Genomic DNA, 27,352 nt, shown 5'->3' on the forward strand with positions numbered 1-27,352 from the left:
CTAGTCCATCGACTTGGCACGCCAATAGTATGGAGCTGTAATCTCAGAGGTAACTCGTCGGTCCTCACATCCTGAATACCAAGAGTGAGACCCTTGATCTGATCCTGCAATACTACAAGGGTCTCCACTATATCCAAATCACGAAGGATAGCCCTCCCTACAGCCTCCCCTGCTAGAACAACAGCTTCCGCCCTTGAATGCACCGTTGGTCGCACTGGCCCAACATCTGCACACACATATGAGTTCGATTAGTCTTGATAACATTTAAAAACACAAAAACATTATAAAAATGGTAAACAAAGATATGGTCAAATCATTTTACCCATAACACTCCACCGTTTTCCAGCCAGTAACACCAAATCTGGGTTGCCTCGGAAATCCATCCCAACGTATGGATACTCAGCGAAGACCATCTCCTGATGGTCGAACCACTCAAAGAAGGCATCAGAGAAAGAAATCCATCATTGACCATCATGTCTGGCCATGAGATCGACCCATCTCTGCATCTGTGGTTCCCTCGGTGCTGGCATCCCTGGTGAAATGTACTGTGGCTGCATCAGTGGAATCCTCCCCAAGGCAAAAGCAATCAAAATGGAATCGTAGCCAAAGTTCTTGGATCTTCCATTCTTTACCTTGGAGAGCTGTTATTTTATAACCGGAAGTACTGCCTCACACCAGTTGAATACCTTTGGTTCCAGGCATTCCAGGGCATACTGCATATAAGATCTGTTGGCCAAATGAAGAGCCGCGCTGCTGGCCAATCTAGCAAAGGTGAACAAAATGGTCCTCAAGGACCGATCAGTGACATCTCGGATATTGATCTTGCCGTCTCTGCTAGGCTGAGATCCATCTCTACAAAACTGGCGAATATAATCCCTCACAGATTCACCCCCACGGGCAGATCCTGATAATGAGAGAGGGGCACCACGCCTCGATAACCCTGTCAGAAAGTAGATATCCTCGACTGTCAGTGGGATGGATTTTCCTCTAATCTGGAACACCTGGTTGATCGGATCCCAAGCATCAAGGAAATACTGCAACAAGTTGATTTGTTGCCTCATGCTAGATATATGGAAGAATTTGAGCAAGCCACAGTTTCGCAATGCAGTAACAGTGCCCTGATCATGTAAAGCAATCATGTCCTTTTCTTCATGCTCGTGTTCACGCCATGTAACAAAATATCTGATGAATCTTTGAAACACAAACAAAAGATGAATTAGGATCTTGATTTGGGTAGAAACAGGAAAAAAATTCATGAAAAACACTGTACAAACATTCCCTTCTGCGCCCATCGTACCCTTCCTGTGTACAGGGTGAGATGCATACTGGCTGGCCAATGACCAGCTCAGTATGCATCGCACTTTTCGATGCAAACTAGGCGCAATGGGGAGAGAACGAATTATTCAAACCCCAGGGACCCAGAAGCAAGGGAAAAAATGCTCAAAATCAGAAAAGGATGGAATGCAAATGAAGAGCTCAGGGTTAGCTCCTACTTGGTCCTAATAGTACGGAGAATAGTCTACCGGATCTCTCGAAATCAGCTAATGAAATTTGAGAGGGAAAACCACTCCAGAGCTCCAAAATCCCAAATTCGAAATGAAATGGTAAAAATGAGAGGTAAAACTATTTTTTATGTTACTATACATGTACTTCAATTAAAATGTTAGTTTTTAATTCATTTTTCAGGCATGCATATGTATTTCTAATCAATTTGATGGAGCAATTGAGCGGGTTAAATGACCGATGAAAGAATTTAACGTGTTAAATGGTGAACTGAATATCTTTGACCAATATCATGAGAAAGGTTTCACATGGTATAAGCTCGATAAAAAATGAACCTACTAACAAGAGACATCTTTAAATGATTGGCATGAGCAATGTTTCCGCAAGGTTCAAGCTCGTTAAAAAATAAACCCGCCACTGCACATAGTTTCTTCCGATGCAAGCTCATTAATGAATCCACCCTTGGTAAATAACCTTTGTGATTGCCTTGCTATCAGTGTTTTGAGCCTTGGTTGTGTTCTTACCATCACCTCCATTCTTTTGGCTGATCATACGCTTCCACTTGATTGTTTACCCTTTTGAGGAATAGCTGCGACGAGTGATTATGTTAGCCACCATTTTTACACTGTCGTGTTTGATAAGTTCCAAACTTACCTGGAACCAGTTGCTACCCGAAAACATCACTCGTTCCTCAAAAACAAGTCTCTTTTAAGCTCTTTTTAGACTCGTAAAATATGAAAAGATTGCCAAGCTACTGGCCTTTCCAGCTCGTTAAAGTAAGGGGAAGCGCCATCCCTCCTCTACATTTTAATCTTTTTGGACCTGAGGGATAATTCTACAAAAATATCGAGCGCTTGTCTCTTTCAGCTCGCTAAAGCAATCAAAAATTCATCCCTTTCGTATTATTTTATACTTTTTCGGACTTAAGGGATTATGCCACGAAAAATGACTGCTGGAGTTTCCTTTTCATCTCTTTTCAAACTCTCTAAACATGAAAAGGACCGAGTTATCTTTGTCGATAAAATCGTTAAAACAATAGCGACAAACTTGTCGATCCAAACAAGAGCGAGTTTCACTGTCTCTATGCTCGCTAAAACATAGCGACAGGTTTGCCCGAAGGGCAAATTATAGAATAAGCATATGTTATCCTCCTTAAGCTTGACAAAAATAAAGAGGTACTGGTCAGTAATGACAGGGGAAAAAGGGTAGAAAACTTGAATAACTTCATTGGTAGTAGGTTGCTCTTGAACATGACACTTTCATTCCATCACCATGATTGAGTCGAGTTGGGTCATTCCATTCACCAGTCACATCACCATTGGTCCTCCGTACCATCCATTTTTGGGGTTAACGCTACCAATCCATCTCAGTGTCGCTGATATGTTCAAGAGAATTCATTTAGAGAATTCACCACCCAGCTAATGCCTCATCCACTACAATACCTTCACCCTCCATTTTTCATGACCGCCATTCCTGAATCTTATATCATCAGATCGTTTTCACCTCCAGAAAATCATTTGCTTCGTTTCGTGTCATAGATGTGGGATTCATTAAGGCCCTCCTACGATGGGTCACTTCTTGTCAACATCAGCTCATTATCCAAGAAGTTGACTTAGGAACAACCCTTCGAGTACTTTGAAACTTGCATGCCTCAATGGCAAGTTTCTCACTTCCGGCACTAGGTTTACATCAATGGCCTTCGACCGAAAGATTTTGCGTGGTGTTCGACATCGGGTCATATATTCACACCACATGAATTGTACTGTAGTAACTTGAGGGTCATTATCATTATTGGTGATTCCTCTCATGTCTGTTAACAACTCACATCATTGGCTAGTAATCAGGTGATGTCTTTCCATGTTCGACTTCAGAACATCTTTTCACATGGATCGCCTTGTACATCGGGTGAAGATTGAACGAGTTTGAAGACCCCAGATCTAGTTTCATCCATCCAGGTTGCGATACATTCAAGAAGATAAAGACATCAAATGTACACAATAGCTACACAGATGATCATCCAAGCTAAGGGATGATGGCTCTAAAAGAAACACCAGTCTACAACAACAGACGATTATCTGTCCTATGTACATGAAAATGAATTTATAAAGCTGAGTATGGGAATGCTCACCTCAGCTAGATCATGAAAATAATATGAAGATGATGTATTGTATTGTATTTTATACAAGTCACCTTCTAGTTCAAATACCTCGGATCCTCATGATAAATCATTTCACCCGACATCAGAAGATTTACGACCTCATGCTTTAGGGGGCAACTGTTATAGACATATTTGGGCACTGCAACCCCAATCACATATTTCAATAAACCAAGGGCTCTTAAACCCATAAAAGTGTTGTTTCATACCCTAAAGGATCATGGTCAACTGATTACATCATTTCCCAGAAGTTCCACTTGAAAAACCACTCAGAAATGGCCAAAACTAGACCATATAGACTGCTCCATGCTTAGGGTACAATGCATACTAGCTGCTACACTGGCCAGGTGTGATGCATACTGGAAGAGCATTCTGTAGGGTGCGATGGGTGAGAGTAGACAAATGGTAGAGGCAGTTTGCTAAGTGGAAACCCAGAGAATCTTCTAGAAACTACTTATATGACACTTGCCTCTCTGAATTCGCCCAAGGATGAGTAAGAGATCAATGAAATCTCCAAGTGGAACCAAGAACTATCAGTGAATGACACTAATAAAAAACCTAGAAGCTGACTCACCCCTCTGCAAATATTTATAAATGGATCCCTCATCTGAGAGATCTGGAGGCTAGAATTTTGTAATTTGTAAGGAAGTGTTGTTGGTTTCTCTTTGAGAAGAGACATTGCATTGTTGGGTGATCCTACTTTTCATGAGGTGAAGAGGGCTTTCATGCTGGGAGGATGATGCTGGATCAAACAGATGGGTTGTAATCCTATCTTCTATTTCTACTATCAATCAATTTCTTTGAGTTTTCCTCCATATAATTGCGTATTTGTGAATCTTGTTATTTATAGATGCAATTGTATGGTTAATGTATGTATGATTCTGCATTGTTTATGATATCATAGATCGAGATGCTTTGATGGTGTTTTGTTGCTTTGCTTCTACAGGTATTCTCTAAAACGAGACAACTAGGAGAAGAGTGGCGAGCTCTATCAAGGGAGAGAGGAAACAAGCAAGGAGCCAAGCGGAAGATACAAGTTGGTCCTCTTTGCTTCTCTCTTATCTATCATACATAAAGGAAATCTTGAAGTGCTTTGAATTGTTTGTTTCTAAGATATCTACCCATCTTAGTGGGACTAACAGATCGAAAAGACACTAGTTTTCCTGGAAAGAGTAGGTCATAATAACTATATATTTATCTTTTAACCTAATGTAATTTTCACCTCAAAAACATGTTTTTGAGGAGAAAACAGAGTATTTTTTAGTTAATTTGTATTTATTATGTAATTTTAAGTCACTATATGTAATAAATGATCCCAGCTACACCAAAGCATCTCTCCTTGCTACAATACAAAGAAACACTGCAAAAATCAGTTCAAGTTGAGCATTATCCACCTGAAAAGACACAAAGAAGCAAAAGGCTTTAAAAACAAAGTTTTGAAGAAGGTCAGGAAACATTAGAAAGTGGGGTTTTCAAGTGAAAAATCAAAATCTACTCCTATTTAAGCTCTCACATTTCATTTTCGAGTTCATTATTCTCATTTGGCAAGCAAGGAGTCAAAAAGTGAAAAGAAGAGGAAATCTTGAGCGAATTTTGGGCGAAGAAGGGTTGGCACTACGCTTCTGGAGGGTGGCGCTGCACGTCTAGAGTAGTGGAGGAGTGACACTATGCGTTGGCAGATTGGCGCTTCGCTTTCAGGTAGGCAAGGTTGGAGTTGCGCATTGAGAACTTGGCACTGCACGTTGATGCTAGGTGCTGCATGTCTGGAGAATTTCACAGTGTTAGTTTACACTGCGCTACTCTTCTAGGGTGGCACTTCGCATCTGTGCAGCGGCACTGCAAATTTAGCAGAAGGGCCCAAAAGCTCTCAAAACTTCAACAAATCCTCAAATTTTCCCTCTCTTACCTGCATACAAGTAAGTGGTCCTCCATACTACATTGATTGGTTTGCAATTTAACTTCTACGCTAAATTTTCCATTGGCAAATTTATGCCTAAAAAACCAAAACCCTAAATTCTCCCTTTTATGCCTAAAACCCTAAGCCCTCATTGTTCCTCCTATCACTTATCACTACAGCTCTAAACTCTTTCCCTATCCCTATTTCCCTATTCCCTTATCCCTTTATCCTTTTATCCCTATTCCATAACATGCCTATCCCTTTTGATCCCTCTTCCCAAAGGGCAATTTCTCAAACAAGACAAACCCTCCCTTTCATTTTTATCATTCCTACTCCCTCATTCATTTTCTAGCCCATAAGCTCATCTCCCATCCCCTCACACCTAAAACACTTTCACTCATTCCCTTCATACAACCTCAATTGCCAACATGGACAAAGAGGACCGAGACTATGAGGAGGAGGAAAACACAGGCAGTGACACCTCAGCAAATAGAGCTAGGAATCAGAGAAAACCACACAAGGGAGGTAGAATTATTAGAGAAGAGCCATCAAACCTTAGAGAATTGCAGGCCTCTCAGTTGGTTGTCACATGTTTCAGATATCTTGGCTGCTATGAGTTCTGTTAGCAGGTAGAGAGAGTCCAATACTACCCGGAGCTCACTAGACTTTTTGTAGCTCATATTTAGGACAACAAGGTGACTCTTGCTGAGGTAACATTCACAGTCTCACCCTCCATCATTACAGCTACAACCAGGATTGCTAATGTAGGGGAGAAGTGGTACAAGGCCCAGGACTTGGATGAACACTATTACAAGCCTTATATCAAACCCCGATACAGAAATGAGGTGAAGAAACTTTTTCCTTTCAGATTTCTGGAAGACAAGTATGTCCCCATGATGAAAATCATCATGAAGTATTTCACTTGTGAGGGAATATTCTCCAGGCTGTACACCTATCACATCAGGCTCCTCATGCATTTTACCAGGGTGAGGATGTTGAACCTTCCTTATTTCTTGTTCAGGAATATTGAGAATATGGCTCATTTTGTGCAGAAGAAGCCATAACCTCAGCGGATGAGCAGTCTCTATCATTACTCCCTGATCAAGATCATTGTGCTTCATCATCTCAATCTCCTCAACATCTCTTGGGAGAAATGACACCTTCAGGGGTCCTCAAATTCCTCCACCAATGTCTCAAGAAGCAGGGGGACCTTCTAGCAGTGCTCAAGTGAAAACAGATGAGGAAACCAAGGAGACTAGAACTACTAAGGTGCCCGTTTACATGACATATTAGAGGGGCACAAGGAGATTGTTTGCAGCCAATAGGCAAGTGTTTTCTGCACGGGATGTGGAAGGGACCTTGCCTTCTTCATCAACCCATAGGCAAATGCTATCTCCAAAGGAAGTGGAATCGGCTTTGCCTTCTTCATCAACACAATAGGTACAAGTGCAACAGTTGTACAAAGGGAAGGAAAAGATGCCAGAGGAGAGTTTTGATGATGAGGAGGAAAGAGACTTTGACTTGACAGAGCATGATGAGCCAGAGCAGCATTATACTCATCATGGAGTGGAAATCATTGACTTAGAGGCTCAGGATGAAGACACAATAAAAGACATCATCATACAAGAAAGGGAGGCTCAAGCACAAGCTTTGATGGAAAATTTGGAAAAGTATGTTATCACATATTTGGAACAAGAAAACAAGCAGTTGAGTGAAAAACAAGTTATCATGGAGCTGGAAATGCTCAAGGAAAAATGACAGAGTGGCAAAGAGGCACAAGTCACTTTGACTCCTATTGAGAAGGAGATTGAAGATGATAGAGAGACTTGGCTTGAGAGATTCAACTTGCACCTTGGGAAGCTGCTACAGAAGCCCAATAGAGGCAATCAAATGATCAGACACATGGCCTATCATTACAGGACCCGAAATAAGATTTGCAACATGAGGGTCAAGAAAATGAAACCTAGGCTAAGGCGGGTTCTTAAGGGAAAAAAGGAGGATGATAGGCTTAGGTTGCTTGCTGAAGCTTCCTTGTCTCATCAGGACACTTGATGATGGTGCTTCTTGTTGGGTTGTGTTATATTTTTTCCACGTAGTTAATAGGGGGTTTGAAGGGCACCCGTAACCCCACTTTATGGGGTCGGGGGCAGCGCCCCGGAAAATTTTGGTTTTCGACCATATGTTAGGTTGGGCGGACCCACCTATGGTTTTGTGCATGATTTTTCACACATGTTTTTTGGACGCGATGGTTTTTCGGTCCATGGTATTGGATGCTTCGGCATGTATAAATATGTATTGTAACATTGAAAGGAACATAATGAAAAATCAAGCTGGTAGTCCCAGTTTTGGGATCGAGGGAAAAATCTCTGTGCATATGTGTTTTATGGGTTATGCTCTCGCATTGTTTATTTTCTTTGTTTAAGAATTCGTATGCAGGTAATTTCTGTACAGGGTTAAAACCTACATTTGGTATCAGAGTTGTTTTGGCTTCAAGGGGACGCCTTTGTTGCTGAGGGGTTGCGCTCGGGCCTGTGGTAGACCCTGTTCAGTGGGAGATCTGCGAGATCGATTCTGGTGGTGAAAGAAGATGGCGAGTAGTGGAAAGATAGAGATTGAGAAGTTCAATGGTCAGAATTTTGAGTTGTGGAAACTCAAGATGGACGATCTCTTGGTGGATAAAGATCAGTGGATCGAGGTAGATCCATGTAGTAAACCATCGGGAGTGACCGATGAAGAGTGGAAGAAGTTGGATCGGAAGGCAAAGAGCACAATACGATTGTGTGTCTCAGATTCAATATTGCTGAATGTATCAGGGGAAGCTACGTCAAAGGCTTTGTGGGTCAAGTTAGGGACTTTGTACCAATCTAAGTCTCTGGTGAATAAATTGTTCTTGCGGAAAAAGCTGTATAACCTGAGGATGAAAGATGGAGACTCGGTGACAGAGCATCTGAATGCATTTAATACTGTGGTAAGTCAGTTATTATCTGTTGATATCAAAATTTCAGATGAAGATAAGTGCATCAGTCTGTTGTGTTCTCTACCAGATTTGTGGGATAGTCTGGTTATTGCAATAGGTAGTAATGCAACTGCTTTGCAGTTTGATGAAATAGTCTCAGCCTTGCTGACGGAGGAGATGAGACGGAAAAATATGGACAACTAGAATGGTGATGCCTTGTCTGTATGAGGACGGTCCCAAAATAGAAACAAAAATAAGTCATCGAGTGGGAGATCTAAATCTAGAGGGAGATCTAAATCTCCAGGAAAACCTACAAAGGTGGTGTGCTGGAAATGTGGAAAGGAAGGGCACTTCAGAAGGGATTGTAAATCTAAAGCTCCTGATAAAGGAAAGGGATCTGATGATGCTCCTTCTGCAGAGGCGAAAACCACCTCAGTTGAAGGTGGGGATGTGTACTTGGCTTCTTCAAGTACACATGTAGATCATGAGGCATGGTTGATTGACTCAGGTGCATCCTTTCACTTCACTCCCCATAGAGAGTGGTTCTGCGAGTATGAGAAATACGATGGTGGTGATGTCTTCTTAGGAGATGATAGGAAGGCTAGAATCATTGGTCGGGGAAAAGTAAAGTTGAAGTTGCAAGGTGGAAGGGTTAGAACACTTCCGGGTGTTCTACATATTCCTGCATTGGCCAGAAATCTGATTTCTGTAAGCAAGTTGGATGATGCAGGTGTAAAGACGGTGTTCGAGAAAGATACCTGCAAGATGGTTCGAGGAGCACTGATATTGATGCGGGGAGTTCGGATTGGAACTCTGTAAAAGCTGCAAGGTAGCACTGTTGTTGATGGGTGCAAAAGTTCTATGGTTACTGAAAATGGAGTAGAGAATCTAGTGGTCTCTGGAGAGAAGACCATGTTGTGGCATCAAAGGCTTGGACATATTGGAGAGAAGGGCCTTCGAATACTTTATGGTAAAGGTATGGTAGAAGCTATGAATGATAGCTCTCTGGATTTTGATTTCCGTGAAAATTGTGTGTATGGGAAGCAGAATCGGGTGAGTTTCCCCTCTGGTGGTAAGAGGATGAAACAGATATTAGAGCTTGTGCACAGTGATGTGTTTGGACCTGTGAAGGTTCTATCACTGGGTAAGTCTTTGTACTATGTATCATTCATAGATGACTTCTCAAGGAATACATGGATATATTTCCTTAAGAAGAAATCTGAAGTCTTTGACAGGTTTAAAGAATTTAAGGCTCTGGTGGAAAATCAGACAGAGAAGAAGATAAAGGTGCTGAGGACAGATAATGGTGGAGAATTTTGCAACAAGGAATTTGAAGAATTTTGTAAGAAGTGTGGTATAGCATGGCAGAAGACTACTCCATATACACCTCAGCAAAATGGAGTCGCAGAAAGAATGAACAAGAAGTTGATGGAAATGGCAAGAAGCATGCTCAGTGGTGCTGGGTTAGGACAGGAATTCTGGGCAGAGGCGGTGGATACTGCATGTTACCTGATCAACAGATCACCTTCATCAGCGTTGGAGGATAAGACTCCACAAGAAGTATGGACTGGTAAGAAACCCTCTCTTTCACATCTAAGGGTATTTGGATGTGATGCATATGTACATGTTCCAAAGGAGAAACGAACCAAGTTTGATAGTAAATCTGAAAAGTGCATCTTTATTAGATATAAGGATGGTTTAAAGGGTTATAAGCTTTGGAACCCAGTCAGACGGAAGGTTGTGTACAGCCGAGATGTGTTGTTTAGATAGGTAAAATATGTTATTCAACATGAAGTCCAACCAAAGGAACCTGAGAAGATAGAGTTTGAGCCAAAGGAGGAAGAATCAGACTCTGCAGCAGAGGAGGAATCAGAAGATGAAGAGCCACAAACTCCGCCTGTGAGAAGATCAGTTTGAGAAAGAAGGCAGCCAGAAAGGTATAGTCCATCTGCTTTCAGTTCAAATTTTGCTTTGTCTGTTACTGATAATGATCCCAGAACTGTGAAGGAAGCAGTGGATTCAGAGGATGGAAAACTCTGGAAAGAGGCCATGGTCGATGAAATGGCATCTTTGCACAAAAATGAGGCTTGGGATCTGGTGGAGTTGCCGGCTGGAAGGAAACCCATTGGCAGCAAATGAGTGTTCAAGAAGAAGACAAATGCAGAAGGAAAGGTGAAGAAATACAAAGCTTAGTTGGTAGCAAAAGGTTATTCCCAGGTGCCGGGAATTGATTTTGGTGATATTTTTTCTCCTGTTGCCAAGGTAACTTCTATTAGATTACTTTTATCTGTTGTTGCTGCTTTTGATTTTGAGGTAGAACAGATGGATGTGAAGACAACATTTCTTCACGGGGATTTGGAAGAGGAAATCTACATGAAGCAACCTGAAGGCTTTGCGGTGAAGGGTAAGAAAGAACTGGTATGCAAGTTAAAGAAGTCTCTGTATGGGTTAAAATAGTCACCAAGGATGTGGTATCAGAAATTTGATACATCTATACAGGGACTTGGCTTCACCAGAAGCAAAGCAGATCATTGTGTGTATTTTAAATTAATTGGTGACCGTATTATTTATCTGGTCTTGTATGTGGATGATATGTTGCTGGTTGTAAATGACAAAGAAATTATCCAGGATTTGAAGACCCAATTGTCCTCCAAATTAGACATGAAAGATCTTGGTGCTGCAAACTATATTTTGGGCATGGAAATTAAAAGAGATCGGTCAAAGAGGAAGCTCTGGTTAAACCAGAGGAAGTATGTCAAGACAATACTCCAGAGGTTTAATACGCTGGATAGTAAACCGGTGAAGGTTCCTATTCCTGTAGGTGTGAGGTTATCTACTGAACAGTGTCCCAAGACACAAGAAGAGGAAGAGGACATGTCCCGTGTTCCATATGCAAGTGCAGTGGGTAGCCTGATGTATGCAATGGTCTGTACTAGACCTGACATTGCACATGCAGTGGCAGTATTGAGCAGGTTTATGTCAAAACCTAGGAAGGAGCACTGGACAGCAGTGAAGCGGGTTTTCAGGTATTTGCGTGGCACTAGTGATTATGGTTTGTGCTACCAAGGAAGACCAGGATTGGAAAAAGTGTTGGATATTCATGGCTTTGTTGATGCAGACTGGGCTAGAGATCTGGATCAGAGAAGATCTACAAGTGGGTATGTGTTTAACCTATTTGGAGGTGCAGTCAGTTGGATGAGTAAGAAACAATTTGTAGTGGCACTATCAACTACAGAGGCAGAATACATGGCAGCCACTCATGCAAGCAAGGAATCAGTTTTGTTGCAGAGATTGTGTTCAAGTATGGGGTTAGTACAGGGAGCTATAAGAATAGACTGTGACAGCCAAAGTGTAATTTTCTTGGCAAAGAACCTTGCTTATCATTCAAAGACAAAGCACATTGATGTTCAATATCACTTTGTGAGGGATATGATAGAAGACAGAAAGGTGTTGCTGGTAAAGGTGGACACTTTGAAGAATACTGCAGATGCATTGACAAAATCTGTGAGCTCTGAGAAGTTCTCTTGGTGTAGAGAAGCAATGGGAATCTCAGGGCTGAAAAATGACTAAGCTCTCCTGTGGCCCCCTGTGGAAAGAAAACAACAAGTGGGAGATTGTTGGGTTGTGTTATATTTTTTCCATGTAGTTAATAGGGGGTTTGAAGGGCACCCGTAACCCCACTTTATGGGGTCCGGGGCAGCGCCCCGGAAAATTTTGGTTTTGGACCATATGTTAGGTTGGGCGGACCCACCTATGGTTTTGTGCATGATTTTTCACACTTGTTTTTTGGACGCGATGGTTTTTCGGTCCATGGTATTGGATGCTTCAGCATGTATAAATATGTATTGTGACATTGAAAGGAACATAATGAAAAATCAAGCTGGTAGTCCCGGTTTTGGGATCCAAGGAAAAATCTTTGTGCATATTTGTTTTATGGGTTATGCTCTCGCATTGTTTATTTTCTTTGTTTAATAATTCGTATGCAGGTAATTTCTGTACAGCGTTAAAACCTACACTTCTCACCAATTTTGGGCAATTTTGGATCAATTTTTGTCATTTGCAAATTTTGAAATTCTACACACAGGAAAACTGCTTAAACGCGCAGTGCCATCGGCGCTGTGCTTTTCCTAGGGGAACCCAATGGAGAAATGGTTTGCATTTGTGGATTCAGAGTGATGAGGACATGCACCCTAGATATTTTCAAAGTTTTTGGGGTAGAACTGGTCCACCAAAAGATCAAAAAACACCCTAAAAATGACCTTTTTCCCACTTTTTGGACACACAGAAGCAGTCTTGGGAGAACCAAGTTTTGAGGGGTCAAATGAGCTTCAAAGGCAGAATCGCTAGGTGTTTTGGAAAGTAGACTTGAATACCTTTATAATGTGCTATCAGGAGCTCAGTTGGGATGCCGGGAAGGCCTCCAAAAGGGACTTGAAAGTAGTGCTACATATTGGGCCAGTGGCGTTGTGCGTAGGGCAATTTTTGCACAAGATTGCTAGTTTTCCATTTTTTGACTGTATTCATGGAATTTATCTCATGGAGGATGATTTACCTTTGTAAAATATGACTTGGCATGTAACTATGATAGATAAATAGTAATATAGGGTAGATTCATTGCTTTAGAATTCAATTTGAGCTCAAATGAATCAGTTTTTCACTTTTAGAGGCAAGTTGTTGAGATGCCTATATTCCTGTTTCTTGTTCAGTGTTGGTTAGATTAGCTCCTCATCTTAGGGATTCGACCCCTAAGGATGGGATGAGATTGAATTCATGTATAAATATTCTTCTTCTTTCTCATTGTAAAGGGTTGAAATTAGCTAGATGCTCAGACCTTGATTGTACATCTTTTTGTAAGCAGTTTAGCAGGACATTAATAAGAATTGTAGCGATTTTTATGGGATCCATGTGCTATGGAATTTTAGTACAATTTCTTAATTTTTGATCATTTTTTAATTTTTTTTGTGTACTTCATTAATCATTTCATTGATTCTAAGTGAATGCTTTCAAGTTGATAGGTAGAATTCATTGCATTAGTGCTCTGCTTTGGGAAAACATTCACCATTTAATGTTTTCTATAGTCTAGGAAGGATCCATGGTTTTCACATGCTCTTCTTAGCTTCTCACTAGTTTAAAAAATCTCACCCCATCAATCCCTAGAGTTCTAAACCTTATGCCTACCTTGCCCCATTGAACACCCTACAGTTCTGACCTAATTCCCTAGACCTAAATTGTCCTGCTCCTCCTGATCCAGAAAAATCCTTTCAAAATCCAATCAAAACTTCGTGCTACTATAACTAGCCTAATATCCTTTACCTGATCCAGTCTTCTTGGCTGAGATCCTTACGGATAGAGCCCTCTTTTGGCCTAGTAGGGCTAACTACTTGGCTAAGCGTGGTTTGTGGTTACCCTGACATTGCCTTCCTTCAGCCTGAGGTTCAATACAGGTGATAATAACTTTTTTTGGTTTGGTTTGAGACTAGAGAGAAGACGCCTTAACTTCCATTATTGGGGTTATCCATGAAATGCTATCATAAGTGTGGGAACCCAGATACGTCGGAGGAGACTAGCGACATCAAGGCATTGGTTGTAATCTCTTTCTGATTTATATGAATACAACTATCGATTGATTTCCTACATGAAGTGTTATTTTGCATCTTTATGGCTTAATGTTCCTTAACCTATTAAGTAGGTTGAATGCAATTTGTATGTTATCACATTTGTTGTTTGTTGTTGTTTGCTTGTTTTAGGTATTCGAAGGAAGGAAACGAGAGATAGCTAGAGTAAGGAAGCAGGATCATCACCAAGCGGAATAGTGTACTAAGAGGTAGGCCCTATTATTTGATTCTAGATTAAGGAGATTTTCCCCAGTGGAGTTTCCAATTTGTGGTGCAAGTAAATTCTAAGTGTGGACACAAACAATTCCTCTAGCCCGAGAGAGTGGGTCTAGCTACAAACAATCTTTGTCCCAAGCAAAATCTAGTTTAATAGAGCTTTTGGAATTTGAATGATCAGCAAGACATCTATAGCTTGTAGCTTTATAGTGTATGTTTGAGGGAGAATAGTGTGTTTTGGTTTGGTTTGAGACTAGAGAAAAGAGGCCTTAAAACTTCCATTATTGGGGCTATCCATGAAATGCTAGCAGAATTGTGGGAACCTGGATATGTCGGAGGAGACTACTGATGTCAAGGCATTGGTTGTAATCTCTTTCTGATTTATATGAATACAACTATCAATTGATTTCCTACATGATGTGTTATTTTTCATCTTTATGGCTTAATGTTCCTTGACCTATTAAGTAGGCTGAATGCAATTTGTATGTTATCACATTTGTTGTTTGCTATTGTTTGCTTGTTTCAGGTATTCCAAGGAAGGAAATGAGAGACAACTAGAGTAAGGAAGAAGAATCATCACCAAGAGAAATAGCGTAATAACAGGTAGGCCCTATTATTTGATTCTAGCTTAAGGATATTTTCCATAGATTATTTGTTTGTGGCTAGAACCGCTCTCTCAGGCTAGAGGAATTGTTTGTGTCCAACCTTAGAATTTACCTGCACCACGTGATGACATATCACCTCTAGTGGTCCTCAAATTCCTACGTTGATGATTCCATTCGTTTTTTAATCTTCCAACAAACTCTTACAGGTGTTGCAGCAAAGTGGTATATCGAGCTCCCTTGAAATATCTATCATGACTTTAACACTCTCGCCATGGCCTTTCTCACACATTTCCAGTTTCCAGTTCACTATGAACCTGGAACCCATCTGCTAAGATCACTCAAGCAAGACATTGTGATCCACATCTCCAATCACATCCGTGAATGGAGACGTAGGCGCTACCTCATTAAGTTTGAAATTGTTGATCAGTTGCTAACCGAGAGGTTCACCAAATCATTCATCAACAAAATTGTTGAGGACATTGCTATGGGAGGTTGTGTCACTGAGGAGCAAGCCATCATGCATGCCCACTATCTACATCTCGTCTATTCACAATCTAGCACATTATATGACGTGTTACCCGATGCACCCAGACCATCATCTGATCTGGCAACATCTAAGTCTCCGACTACACCTCCTGTTGATGGAGTAATTGGTTCAGTGACTCAGACCTCTGCAAAATCTTCTTCCAAATAGAAATCGATCTCCATCACTACTTCCAATGATTCTTCTTGTAATTCACCCGGCCCTAGTAAAACCTTAGAGGTTCACGCTGTCCAGTCTACCATAGCGGAAAAATCATCAAAAGGTAAGAAGAAAGGAAGAGGCAAGGGTAAATTTGATGCCCCAAAACAGGTTCCTCCCAAGTCATCTGCTAGTGATGCTTCTCAATGGAAACCCATGTATCTGTGCCTCATCTTTCAGGAGGATCATTATACTAAGGATTTTCGCAGACAATCAGAAGTTAGTCATTTTCTCAAAGGGACCCCAGCTGTCCTAAAGGATCCCTTTTCATCCCGACAGACCCAACACCGATCAACTTGGCTACCAGGTCAAAATATTATCAAACTCCTACCTCGACAGTAGGGAAAGAGAAAGAAGGTACTCCTTCTTCTTCTACACCATCAAGTTTTGGTCCTCTCCATATAGAGCGACCTAATCCTAATTATGCCATTCAACCACCTTCTCATGGTATGCTACGAAAGTCCTCGTACAATCCAAACGCTCAAACCACTCAGCATTATAACATTGTTAAGGATTTGGCTCAGGCGCCATAAGCTATGTTTGCTCTCGAGGTCCTTCAAAGTTGTCCTTCTCAAGAGAAATCATTACTATCGCTATTGGGGGTATTGATCCAACTAATTCTAATCTTATCTATTTTGATCTGGAAAACCACGTTCCACGTTTGCCTCATCAAATTGCCTTTCTCATCCAGGTAATCTGTTGTGGCCAGCAACAACCCCCCCCTAGTTCATTTAAGTGTTGACCATAATACTTAAATGAATGGGGACACTTAGTTAATTTTTAGAAAAAACAAGAGTTTCCTTCCCTCAAGATAAGGTTACCATCATGGGCTTAGGTAAGTCTTTTGAACATTTTAAAACCTAAGTCTACGATAAAGAGAAAATCTTTAAAATTGCGTTGCGAAAATATAGGAAATACCTCCATTTCTCTTTAAATATCGATATGTGCAAAATCTTCATGTTAAGAATGTCATCGCGTCGCAACAAAGTAATGCTCATAAAGAAAAGCTTGAGGATTCGCCGATCTGCGATAACGCCGATCGCAAGATCGCATATCGCAGAAATGAACTGACAGGATTTGGCAAACATCAAAGTTCTGCGATCTGCGATGTTGCGATCGCTGTGATATTACAACCATGCGATCTATGATGTTGCGATCTGCGATGGGGTGACTTGCGATCACGCAATGCGAGCTTACGTAAGCAAATCATAAATCACTTCAGTACGAATCCTTTGGGCGCGCCATTCAAAGAAAAAGCCACTTACCATAATCTGACTTGAAATCATGCGCTTTTAATGATAGTAAATGAATTAGTTGTCAGTTATTAAGTGAATTAAAGACGCGTACCTTTGTAGAGATTTACTTCACGTAAGGTGGCATATTTGATATATCTGTTGCATTTAAAACTCTCCCATCACCCTTCTGGATCAGTCATTTCCATTTCACTCGTAATCTGCAGGAACGAAGAGCTAAGACGATTCAAACACAGACGCAGGAAGAAATGGGAAAGAAACACAAAGCTCAAAGCTCCGAAGCAAGGGAAAAGACAAAGGAGATGGCGCCTTTGTATACAGACACAGCCTGTAACAAAGATGCAGGAATATCAACATGGGAAAGCATGTACAGGCTGCTGGAAGAGGAAAATCCCAAAATAATGAAAGTTGTTGCTTATGTGGGCTCGCACTGCTCTTCTGAGGCGTTCTTAGAGGACCTAGCATGTTCATTTCTTCACAGAATAGCGGCAAGACCCAAAATCCTACCATATACGGATATGATCAAGTGGATACTGGATGATGCAGACATGAACAACAGACAATTCAAATTGCAAGGACACGGGCTCATCGGATCATTTGCTGCGCAAGACTTGAAGCTCATGTATCATCTTCCTGAACCACAAATGACCTATAATGCTCAATTAGTTAAGAATTTCGCGGCGGAGAACCCAGACCTATCAGATACCACCAAAGATTTGTCTAGGAAAGAGGAGCCACTCAAAAAGGACAAAAACGGTATGTACAGCACTGGTTCCCTCACCTCTCCATATTGTTTTGTTGCGTCCATGCTCTGTAGGTTATTTGGTATGCCGGATATCAACAAGTTTTCGGCTGAATGGCTACCATTAATTGATGCTGCCACAAACGTTGATATTGTGGATTGGGCCAAAATTATTTCTGATAATCTTTACACGGCTGTTATCAATTACTGGTCTAAAAGATCCTTGTCTCAAAGGGTCTATCCTCCTTTTTATGTGTCTGCATATGTTATGGATTCTGTTTGTCTTGTGTCCAAATTCCCTACTATGGGTTGGAAATGGACTACCCAAGACCCATTGCCTATCCATGTCTATCATAAGGTGTTATGGGATTCTCAGTTTGCCCCTCACTTCTATCAGATTTGCCACGGGCTTATTTTGCCCTTGTATAGAATAATGTATGATAAAGACCCCCCGAGGTGCTCTCCCGAGGCACAAATCAACATCATCCCCATCGCAAGATGGTTCGGGGGAGAATGGTTTACTTATGTTAGAGTTTTTGGAAGCACTGTACCTCCACATGTCCTACCTCTATATATCCCTGATAAACTTTTGGCTCGGGAAATTGCTTATCAAACTTGTTCAGAAGGCGGTCTGACCAAAGACCTAAAAGACAAAAAGAAGGCCATATGGCCTCAATTTCCTGTAGCTTGTGGGGCCTTCTCATTGTTCGATGTAGGACACGCTTTCGGCGAAGTGGAGAATGTGACGTGTCTTCAATTATTTAAATTCCCAGCAAGGCCATTTGACCCAAATGATATCGCCCAAGAGTTCACCACGAACGTCAAAATAAGAGTGTTCTCTGGGAAGAAAGATTTGTTTGATGATCTATTTCAGAATAGAAGTTCGCTCCAAGAAGTTTTGCGAGAAGCTCGGTCGAGGTTGTCTCCAGATGACCTCCAAAGATTCATGTCATACAGGGAAAGAAGGTTGGCCAGTATTCCGCTAGAGAACCAACTCCGAGCATTAGCCTCAGCAAAAACTCTTGCACTTCCAGATCTAAATCCAACACCGCACAAGGAGCGCCTGAGCATCCTAAAGAGTCTGGATACGACCAAGGGAAAAGCGAAGAAACAACTAAGGATACAGCTCAGTCAAGTGCAATGTCTCAGCAACAAGTTGTCGCCTCTCCGACAAGAGATGTCCCCCCTCCAGTCATCGAAGCACCGCTCGTCACAACAGAACTGGAAAAAGAATGGGAAACCTTCAATGAATTGATCAATCTTGAAGGGCAAGCCCCGAAAACACCTGTGAAAAATACACAGGTAGTGCAAGAAGTGGTCCCGACCATAATCAGCAGTGTCACAGAAACGGAGCATTTTCCTATCGCTCCACCTTCTGAGCTTCTACTTAATGTAGAAGAAATTCCCCAACTTGATGTATTCTATAGTCCCCAACACAAAGCAGTTGTAAGGAGGTAGAGAAAGAAAAGAAAACTAGAAAATACACTACCACAAGATGCCGAACAGTTGGATGTCTTATGGAAAGACCCCAATAATAACCCAACTGAAAACCTCACTAAGATGTCTCAGATTGCAGGAGCATATGCTTATGCAACTATTGATAAAGCATCAGAACTTCAACAGCTATTGAAAGAACAAGAAGATCAGATACAGCTGCTACAACAACAGTTGCAACAAGCCAATTCTAACACTGAAGCTTCCAAACAGCTCGAGAAGCTGCAACAAGACTTTCAATAGATGCAGATAGGCTATCAAAGGAGTCTCGACGAAAAAGGAAAAAAATTGCAGACTTTACAAGAAATGCATAAAGATGAGCCTAAGTTGAAAGAATTTGTTTCAGAAACTATTGGCTTAAATGAGCAACTACTGTAGCAACAGGAGGAGTTGGGACGTAAAATAGCACAATGGAGTCACTATTGCGAGCTAAGCGATAAAATCACCAATCAGGTGGTAGATTTGCGGAGTGACTATGATTAGAGTGACAGAAGGGTGACAGAATATTTAACATGGCAGGATGATGATGAAGAAAGAAGAGCAAGTGCACCCAGGATAAACGAAAACCATAAAGAACTGCTCTTTAAAAGATGGCACGATCAAATCAGGCAGGCGGAGCAAGCAGCGGAGACAGCGGCTACACAGGCAAACATTCTCATCGGCTGTGTAAATGAGAATTTACACAGGGCCAATTTAATCGCAGAGACCACCCCGGGGTATCTACCAAAGAGGTTATAACTGGAAGCAGAAAGGGCAGGCAAAGGAGAGAGCAATCCACGCATTAGCCAGGTTGAATTGGGAATGTTACTGGACGTACCTAGTCAAGCCGCACAGCCAATGGATGACGGTGAAATGCATCACAAACGCGGCCGAGAAAATAGCGCCAGCTCTTGTAGATGTTTTTTTCGTAGCACAGCTCAGCGCCGAAATCAGTCAACTGACTCTTCTTAAGCCTATGCTGGATACTTGCAACTTTAAGGACCAAGTTTAGAAGTAGCCTTACTTAGAATGCTGTTTTTTCTTTTTTAACTAGATTAGAAAAAGGACGGTCATTTGAAAACCGCATCCTAAATTTTGTAATAATACTATTATTAGAATTAGGAAGTAGTATTTTAACCCTTCTCATGCATTTAGAGAAGGGTCCAGAAATTTGTCAAAAACTTGTCCTCGGAACATGAACTTTTGCACCCTCAGAGGAGGTTTTGATGAATGAATGGATCGAGGTTTATTAATGTCTGCTACTGATGTTGCACTTCTGTACTCTTAGTAGATGTTAGAACAAGTAGAGATAAATCATTATTGCTTGAAGTTTATGAGTGAAATCAGTCATAAATGGTACTTTTATCTCTTGACCAATTTCTGCTTATATTTTTAGAGTGATATGCAGTTTTAGTTGTTTATATGTTAATGTATGAATGTGTGGGTTACCATTTGGCACTTCTGTACGTGGAGTCATTTATTTGTGCTTGACATATGAATAACTTATTATGCGATATGCTGTTCACAACTGTTTTGCCTAACTTTTTATGCAGAATGGTTTATCTTAATTGATTTCTATTCTTATGATAGCTGAATGATCTTTATTACCAGTTATTGTTCGAAATCTCTCTAGATCGCATAATAGAAGAAATACACCCCGGGTTAGCGTAGATTAGATGTGTTGTTTTTATTAGATTACAATAGCATAGAGTCAGTTTAGAAGTTTGAATTAAATTAGCTTAAAATACTTCTAGATCAGCATCATCCAACTCTACACACACACACACCCCCTAGATTGGGAAACTGGTCCCATTATCCCCAGTCGGACCCGCTATACCAAACGGACAAGGAGTTGCCAACCAAGTTCCAGACCGGGTGGGTATCCCCCTTGTTTTCGACCCGATTTTTGGGGCTTCAACATATTTGGCGCTAGAAGGAGGGCCTGAAACATAGTGTCTGTTGGAACGATTTTCAATTGTAAAATTGGAATCAGGATGGCTGCTCATAAAATTCCCATTTGGAGTTGCATCCAAGTTCCTACCTTTTCCAACACTCCATCTGAAGTGGTAAGACTCTTGTCTCAGGTAAAATTCAATGGTAAGAATAACTCTTCTGCTTTTAATCATGCCCTTCAGTTTATTCAAAAAGTTTCAAGTCCTGATATTCAGAGAATTGATGAAGGCATCTTGTGCAGGATTTTTACTCTTACATTCACCGCGGAAGCTATAAAATGGTGCAGAACCCTCCCAGTTGCATCAATTCACAGCTGGGACAAATTCATCAAAACTTTCATTTTGGAATTTGATTGTTATGACTACGACTAGGTATATGATGAAATTGATTATCTACGGAAACAAGATGAATCCGTAAAAGATTTTAATATGCGATTTCATCTTAATTGTCTAAAGTATGATCTTGAAAGCGAGCTCACGGATGAAGAATCTTCGGATTATGCTGAGTATTCCCTACCTCCTATGTCTGATCAAGCAGAAATTAGTTCAACCTGTTAGCGCTTGAAATTTCACCTCAGGCTGAGAAAGGTAAACCTCAAGGCAACATCAAACCACTTAGCCTCGTAGCTAGCCCTACGGGGCAAGAGAGGGCTCTCTCCGGTCTATCTCAGTAAAGATCTTCGATTGGTGAGATGATCAATACGGTAACACTGATTTTAGGCTAGTAAACTGATCAAAAGGGTTGATTGGGGGTTTTTAGGGTTTTTGGTGGAAAATTGGGGAAATGGCAATTTTGGGTGCGGGGATTGGACACAGTTTCTGCAGGGGGTTCTTTGGGGCGAGATAGGAGACAGTATTGATGCCTTAGATTGAGGTGAATGGATGAGAAAGACAGGTGAGGAGCTAAGGAGAGCAAACAATAACTTTGAATTCTCCTTAAACAGTAGAAAACAATGAAATTAAGCAAACTTAAAAGCAGAGCATGACAGTCATGAGTTCTACTTTAACACTTCATTTGCCTAATGTGCAGAAGGAAAAGAAAGGAAATAATTCACATAACACACTTACAAGTACATATAGAAACACACCATCAATACATGTAACCACAAGAATCCCAAAAAGGACTGCAAAACCCTGGTCTTCCTTAGCCAAAAATTGCAGAGATACAGTGAATAATACAATGATAGCTTCTCCCTCAAGAGTCCAACCATGAAAATGAGCAAGAAAGTACATAATATAGATCATCTAACCTCTTTCCCTGCCTCCATGGGTCGAGCTCACTATCCTAGGAGTTGTTTCAACCACTTCTAAACTAAGCACTACAAACTAGGCAGTCAAAACAACTTGCCTCTATAAGCTAGGAAACCAATTCATTCATTTAATTTTCACCTTTTTCATGAATGAATCTTCTAGAAGAGGTACATAAGTGTAAAAGTGTCATAAAATTACATTAATTACATCAAAGAAGATAATAATCCACCCCAAAAATTCAAACAGGGTCAAACTGTGTTTTTCTGAGCTGTACACTGAAATTTGGAGAAATTTGCCTGACGGGTCGCGCGCCTTTGGCACCACTTTTGGGGAACGTCCAGGTGTCAAAATTGTGCAGGAGTAGGCTTTTTGGAAAGGTCTGTGAGTCTACTTTCCAACCCAACTGGAATTTCTGAATGTGGTGGTCATTTGCCCCTCCAAAATTGCAATCTCCCAATACTGCTTTTTGTGTCTCAAAAATGTGGCAGAAAGTCATTTTTTGCTTGTTTTTTTGACTTTCTGGAGGCCCAAAACTTCATAAAATATCTTGGCCATGGATGAGCATATGTAACTTCTCATGAAAAATCTGGAAATGCTGAGTTTTTGCAAAATGGAGTTGCCAGGATGAAGGGTCGCGCGGGGGGTGAGACCCGTTAATGGAGAAAACCTGTAAATTGCCTGAAAAAACAAAAAATTTACCCAAAATGCTCAAAATTTCTTGGGATTTGGCTGTGGCTAGGATATTTAGTGCCTTGGTCCTTCAAGGAAGCCTCGGCCAAGATGTGGAGGGGTTCGGACCTTTTTCTTCGTTTTTGTGCTTTGGCCAACCTCCTTAGATCTAGCGATTGCAATTTTGACATTTCTCTAAAACCATGACACCTGTGAAAAAAGTGAAGGAGGTTTTTCTTCTTTGGCATGTTATGGACAAAAAAATCTCTCAGTTTTCCAAAATTCATCTTTTATTTCTCTGGAACATCATTTGAGTGCGACTTGTCCCGATGTGTGAAACAAGGAATTTTGTCGAAATGGAGCGAAATGAAGGGGATAGGGGGCTTCTAAATTCTTGGGGAAATTTTTGGGAGTGGGGAGGGATGTTAGGAAGCAGGGGAAAGTGGAATCTTAGAGATTGAGTGAGGGGAAGGGGTCCAAAAGGGCAAAACACAGGCCAAACCTAGAAAATTGCCAAGTTGTAGCTAGAAACTAGGGTTTGTGCAAAAATGAGGAATTTGGCGGATCTAAGGGATGGGAAGTGTTTGATAAGGTACTTTAAGGATAGGGGAAGGTGTATTAACATCAGGATACAAGTTTTGCCGATGATTTGACCGTCCAAGAGATATTGCCGTCAAAACCCTAGGAGACGGAAATGGCCTTACCTAGGCGCAACTGAAGCATGAACAAGGTGTAAAATGACTCATTAGACACTGAGATGATAATGAAAACCCTATGAATGATGATAGACTCAGCTGAAAAGTGACATAGATTGGCATTTGGGCAACTTTGAAAAGAGTGAGAGCAAACCCTAGAGCTAATGCCTAGTGACCAAATTTTGCTTGAAGACTCACTGAAATGACAAAATTTGACCTTGACACTTCAAAATCACTTTGTAAGAGCATATTTGATCACTGGAGGAAGGCTGAAAAGACTGGCACTAACATTGGCTCCAATGGGGATGGTAGCTCCTTGGAGATGCCAAGAGCCTTAGACCTCTGGGAGAGCAGACCAGTGTTTTCCAACCATTGGGCAATGGAGTCATTATTTGACAAACAATACAAGACTTTGACTCATTTATTGACTGAAACGTGATTCAAACCGACTCGATGGCAAACTGAAATAACTTGAAAAAACTCACTCAACAGGCCAAACACAAATGACTCATGACTGACTTAAAACAAGACTTTACAAAGCTTTTTGAAAGGGTAGCAGTCCATCAAGATTTGAAATCATGATGACAACCACCTGTGTTTCTTACAAGACAATATACATCAAACTATTTCAAAATGCCAATGCAACCAATCAAGGAGATGCCTTCTTCATTGATTCTTCTTATCAGATCTTTTGGTCAACAGTACAAACCTATAACTGAGCATCCAAAAATGTAGCTGACCATGATCTCCTTCATCACTGAACACAACAATAATCACTTTCACTGTTGACTGTAAAAAAACTGCCATTGGATCCTGGAAAACATGAAGACTTGACATTGCCACCTCCTGCTGAAAGAATAAGGTATCCTTTGCTTCAAATTCTGATCTGCCTTCATCATGTGCTTCAGAAAGAGTATGTTCCTGGTCCTCAAAAAATTCTGAACAAGTAGATGAGCAGATCTCCTCTTGAAATAACATTTCAAAACATGAGACATATGAGGAAGAATCGGAAATGGAATCCTGAATGGTTTGATCTTTTGTAGTTTGAATATATGGTAAGTCATCCTCATATGATATGATAGCCAGATTCTCATTACATTCATCAATCATGAGAAAATAAATTTCAGATGTTTCATGAAACCCAACACTGACATTTCTATCAGCTATCATAGATTCATCCAGAGAAACCTTTTCACTTACTTGAACGAAGATCTTATCTTGTTTTTCACATAGGCAATGAACTACCTCCTCATGAAGATCTAGTGCTGGTGAGATGAGAGCATTTAGGTCTGCTACTCCATTTTCTTCATTTGAGGCAGCCGCGACAATACAACTCTCTTTTATGAGATCCGGAACAACAAGTTTTGCCTCATCACAATTTATCTCCTGATCTGATTTATCATCATCACTTTCTGAGATTGGAACATTACTTTCTTGCGTTACCTGCATGCTGTCTTCTTCTATGGACAGATCTGAAGCAACATTTGCTCTTTCCTCATTTTCAACCATATGGAAATCTTCAGCCTGCTGATCTTGACAAGTATCCTCTAAGATTTCTGTGTGCTGCTGAAATGGATTCTCATACAGAGCCTCCATAATCTCAACGTCCATAAAATTATCATCTTCATAATATTTCTCAAGGCTTTCAATAAAACTACAAGCATGCTTGCAACAGTCTTGAAGTAAATTTAATGATGGATAAGAGTCCATATATCTTTTAATAAACATAGCATGAAAATCCTTTAAACAGTGAATACAAGCAGGTGGCAAACTTTCATACCAGGATTGGGCTTCACCTTCCAGAGTGGCCAGGATTATCTTCATCGAGCAATCTTCAGGAAAATCCACCATCAACTTGCGAATATGCATATGAAATCTAACTAGATGTAGAGCAGCATCCTTCTTACCAACATCTTTAAATGTAGGCAGATTCCTTGACCAATCTACCTTTGGAATTTTATTTTGAAAACCAGGGATGTGATCTCGGCTCAAGGGAGCATATCTTCTTGTGATTCGGTCCATCTTGAAAATCTCACAGCTACTGATCTCTCTGCAGTGAAGTCACCATGAAGCATTGATCTCTGGAGTTTTCAGTGAAGGAGTCGCCAGTGAATGATTTCAGCCTTGTCAGTGTCTGATCGTTGTCCACTATCAACAATCATATCTGAACTTGATGCATGTACTGGGGTAAAATGCAAATGAAGTGCTGTATTCACAAGCTCACGGAGATGGACTGAAGCAGCGTTTATCTACTTCCGCTAATGCAAAGCAAAAGTGTTTCGAAGGCTACCTGGCATAACTTCAGGCTCCGTCTAAGACTTATGAAACCAACACATCAATCAACAAACAATTTGTTCTCCCCAGTATGGTCGCCAGTATGTTAGCACTTGAAATTTCACCTCAGGCTGAGAAAGGTAAACCTCAAGGCAACATCAAACCACTTAGCCTCGTAGCTAGCCCTACGGGGCAGGAGAGGGCTCTCTCCGGTCTATCTCGGTAAAGATCTTCGATTGGTGAGATGACCAATACGGTAACACTGATTTTAGGCTAGTAAACTGATCAAAAGGGTTGATTTGGGGTTTTTAGGGTTTTTGGTGGAAAATTGGGGAAATGGCAATTTTGGGTGCGGGGATTGGACACAGTTTCTGCAGGGGGTTATTTGGGGCGAGATAGGAGACAGTATTGATGCCTTAAATTGAGGTGAATGGATGAGAAAGACAGGTGAGGATCTAAGGAGAGCAAACAATAACTTTGAATTCTCCTTAAACAGTAGAAAACATTGAAATTAAGCAAACTTAAAAGCAGAGCATGACAGTCATGAGTTCTACTTTAACACTTCATTTGCCTAATGTGCAGAAGGAAAAGAAAGGAAATAATTCACATAACACACTTACAAGTACATAGAGAAACACACCATCAATACATGTAACCACAAGAATCCAAAAAAGGACTGCAAAACCCTGGTCTTCCTTAGCCAAAAATTGCAGAGATACAGTGAATAATACAATGATAGCTTCTCCCTCAAGAGTCCAACCATGAAAATGAGCAAGAAATTACATAATATAGATCATCTAACCTCTTTCCCTGCCTCCATGGGTCGAGCTCACTATCCTAGGATTTGTTTCAACCACTTCTAAACTAAGCACCAAAACAACTTGCCTCTATAAGCTAGGAAACCAATTCATTCATTTAATTTTCACCTTTTTCATGAATGAATCTTCTAGAAGAGGTACATAAGTGTAAAAGTGTCATAAAAGTACATTAATTACATCAAAGAAGATAATAATCCACCCCAAAAATTCAAACAGGGTCAAACTGCGTTTTTCTGAGCTGTACACTGAAATTTGGAGAAATTTGCCTGACGGGTCACGCGCCTCTGCCTGACAGGTCGCGCGCCTTTGGCACCACTTTTGGGGAACTTCCAGATGTCCAAATTGAGCAAGAGTAGGCTTTTTGGAAATTTCTGTGAGTCTACTTTCCAACCCAACTGGAATTTATGAATTTGGTAGTCATTTGCCCCCCAAAATTGCAATCTCCCAAGACTGCTTACTGTGTCTCAAAAATGTGACAGAAAGTCATTTTTTGCTTGTTTTTTGACTTTCTGGAGGCCCAAAACTTCATAAAATAT

This window comes from Pinus tabuliformis, chromosome 4_2 (genome assembly GCF_031772625.1).
Source record: "Pinus tabuliformis cultivar Carrire ecotype Pingquan chromosome 4_2, CPIR1, whole genome shotgun sequence".
In the NCBI taxonomy this organism is placed as follows: Eukaryota; Viridiplantae; Streptophyta; class Pinopsida; order Pinales; family Pinaceae; genus Pinus; species Pinus tabuliformis.